The sequence below is a fragment of the Zosterops lateralis genome, assembly GCF_965231275.1.
Source record: "Zosterops lateralis genome assembly, chromosome: Z".
Taxonomy (NCBI): Eukaryota; Metazoa; Chordata; class Aves; order Passeriformes; family Zosteropidae; genus Zosterops; species Zosterops lateralis.
Genome location: NC_139800.1, coordinates 53,246,283 through 53,250,036, shown reverse-complemented (window position 1 = coordinate 53,250,036; position 3,754 = coordinate 53,246,283).

Below are 3,754 nucleotides of genomic sequence, written 5' to 3'. Positions count from 1 at the left end.
CCTAGAGGATTTTTACCTACAACAGGAAGGTAAAAGATCACGTTTTACCACTTGGATAAAGAAAAAAAAAAAGAAAAAAAAAAAGAAAAAAAAAAAAAGAAAAAAAAAAAAAAAAAGGCGGGGGGCGGAGAGAAACAAAGTGTGCAGTTTAGGGATGCCAGTCCAAGACACATAGAAGATACCCCAAAGATTTTAACATGTGTGATTGCTGCAACAGGGAAATGTTCCCTTAACAGCGAGCATAATTAGGACAATGCATCAGCGGAGAATTAATCTGCAGAGGAGATCTTTCTTGATTTCTTAAGTAAAGCAGAAAGTAGATCTTGCCAATAGGCATGAAATTCTAAACAAAGAAATATGTAAGGCAGAGAACATAGGTCTGGAGCAATAGCATCCTGCAGAAATATTAATTATTAAAACTCATCAAAGAATTGAAAGATATTTGAAACAGCTTGAAAATTAAGTAACAACCATCAGTTTTAAAGCTGCTGGAGGCATTTTGTGGTGTTTTCTTCTCAGCCTGAGTTTAAATGAAGGAGAAATACATGAACAGTTTTTTTGGAAGGGAGAACACAAGGTCATCTTGACCTGTCCCACAGATAGAGCATATTTCTAAACCCTTGATGTTTTTGCCTGACCTTGAAGATAAGAGAAGAATCTCAGAAGGACCAAGCAGTAGAGAATGTTTTTAAGTTATGAGAAAAGTTTAATCATTCTTGTCTTGAAAACTTATGAATCAGGTCAGGAAGCTTAAGCTGAAAATATTGCAACAATTCCAAGGAAAGAACATCAAAGTCCCTTCCTTTTTTCTTACTAATCAGTAGATAAAGGAAAGCCTTCCATTATTTAAAAAAAAAAAAAAAAAAAAAAAAAAAAAAAAAAAAAAAAAAAAAAAAAAAACCACCAAAACAACACCGCCTAGTGGGAGACTTAATTATTATTAATTTGAAGCCAGGAGACAAGTCATACATTCAAGAGTTAAAGGGTATGACTTTGATAAAGCAGTGGTAAATATGTAAGATGTGTATTCTTTTTGGTAAAATCTTGTTACATTCATTAGGCATGTATTGACTGAAGCCAAGAGAAACTTTTAAGCAAGATACACTGATAAGTGTTTTAGCTTTGCATCTTGTTTTTGATAGAGTAAACCCATGGAACCTGTAGGGAAAGGATTATACAAAACTATTTCATATTAAAAGATTGAGTGGCATTTCTCAGGGACTGGTGTTGGGACCAGCAGTCTTTGAACATCCTTGTTGGTGCCACAGAGAGTGGGATCAAGTGCACTCTCAGCAAGTTCGCAATGACACTGAGCTGTGTGGTGCATGCTGGAGGAGGGATGCCTTCCAGAAGGACCTTGACAGGTTTGAGAGGTGGGCTTACACAAACCTCATGAAGCTGAACAAGGCCAAATGCTGCACCTGGATGGGGGCAGTCCCAAAGACAAACACAGACTGAGCAGATAATTAATTGAGCAGCCATGAGGAGAGTAACTTGGCAGCTAAGAAGTTTGACATGACCGAACAATTTGCATTTCAACCCAGAGAGCAAGAAGTGTCCCGGGCTGCAGCCAAAGCAGCATGACCAGCAGGGTGAGGGAGAGGATTCTGTTTCTCTGCTCTGCTCTGGTGAGACCCCACCTGCAGTGCTGCATCCAGTACTGGGGTTCTCAACAAAAGAAGTAGCCTCTGGAGTGAGTCCAGCCCACAACCTCTGCCATGGCAGGGGGCTGCAGTAGCTTTAAAGTATTTTTCAGCATAAACCATTCCATCATTCTGTGATGAAGATAATTTTCTGTTTTGACAGAGTAAATAAGGAAAGTCCAAGTTGTACAAGTTGCCGAAGACTACATCCGTAGCGTCTAATCCTGCTAGCATTTAAGTGCATTTTTTCTTCCAGTGTTTCAAACGCCTCACAGACACTCATAAAGCTGGGAGTTTCTCTTTCCAAGATTATGAGAAAAGCAACATTTTGCCAATATGACAGAATTGTTTGTTTCATAAGAATTGTAGTAGGATAAGCTGCTATCAGACTTGGAAATTTGACAACTTTATACAGGTTTTCTAAATTCATATGCAGGATATTCTTTGGTTGCATTTTGAAAAAGCATTATCATTTGCCATTTCCTATGCAACTCTCTCAGGCTGTTTTGTAACAATATTGCAGTTCCACCAGGCAAATGGACTGTAAAAAATGTGCTGCATAGCAGAATGCTTTTGATTTAAATGTATAGCAAGAAATTTTTGTGAAATAAAAACTGCATTAACAAAGCTGGCACTTGGCCACAATTGACTCTGTTCTTGTTGCTACAACCTGTATCACCTGCAAGGCTGTTTACTTATGGAAAGAGGTGGAGCACAATTTGTCCCATTGCTGTCCTCAGGAGCCTCTGGTACAGGTACAGAATATATAGCCTAATCTCAGCTTCATGCTGCAGACCTTTGTGTCATTCCTACTTGTTATAAAAGGGTTACCTTTACAAGTGTAGTGCTATTGTTCTAATACTTGGAGACAATTCCAGTTTCCTACTTTACCTCATCTGTTCCTCAGCCTCTTCATACAAAAGCATAACTGTCAGCTATGTCAGAGAAAAAATCCAAGTGAGGGAGTGAAGGGCTGAGGGAAGGCTACTCTCTTCAAAACATTCCACTAACATTTATAAGTAGAGTCAACTTCTAAAAAAGCAACAGAACACCTCCTCTGCTTACATCTTGAAATGAACTGTCAGTGTAATGCTACCAGAGTTGCTTCATCCTTGGTCTTCAGGCACATATGCAAGGAGGAGGGTACAATGCTTTCCTCCCTCATTCCTTGGACAAAGGATTAAGATTATCTGAATTTTGTGTTAAAATTTAGAAAAGCAAGTTATAACAACACTTACTATGCCTCCTAAACATGGAGAGCAAGTGAATATTTGGTTCATTAAAGGTTCTCTGTATGGTTGTGTCTTTGATAACATGCAAATCAAAGCTTCTAATTTATTAGAAATAGACAACAAACATGCAAGTGTACCTTTCACAGCAGTAGAGAAGAGAAGATAGGTACCAGAATACAGAATTAGTCATTCTTTGGGGTTAATGGATCTGAAGTATGGAACCACAATTAGAATATGTGCTATGAGGAATAAAGCTTTTAAAATAAAGATGTTTTGAATCATTTTCTTAAAAGAAGATGAAGTAAAATTGAAAGTTAGAACCAAAAAGAAACTTCATGTATCACGTGCTGTTTATTTTGCTAACTGGTGGTTTATTTCTGCAGTGATGGTATAGTAAGTTACAATCTATTAAGCAGAGATACCAAAACCAAAATATTTTCTGAACATCATTTCTAGCATCAGAACCAGAAATACCTACCTAATTGGCATCTTAAAACTTTACCTCATCTCCTTTAGAAAAATAATTTGTATTTTACAGTTAGAACACTCTTTTAACCATGGGCTGGAACAGGAAGAACAATGCAAATAATCTGTAAAATGTCACATAGAAGAAATTCTGTATTTATCAAATATTTTTGAAACCTGATTAAGAATTACATTTTGGTTTAATTGATTATAGTCCTCCTGAAATATAACTATAGGTAACACTATATGAAGAGTTTTAAATAAAAAGCTAATTCTTCACCTGAGAGCTGAGCTACAGAACAGAAACTTTTAGCTGAATCACAGTTAGTCCTTCTCTCTGCTGGTGTGTTTGGCCCCAATGGAGAAGGTGAAAATGTAGCGTCTTTGCCCCATTTTGTGTTATTTTTGGACTTC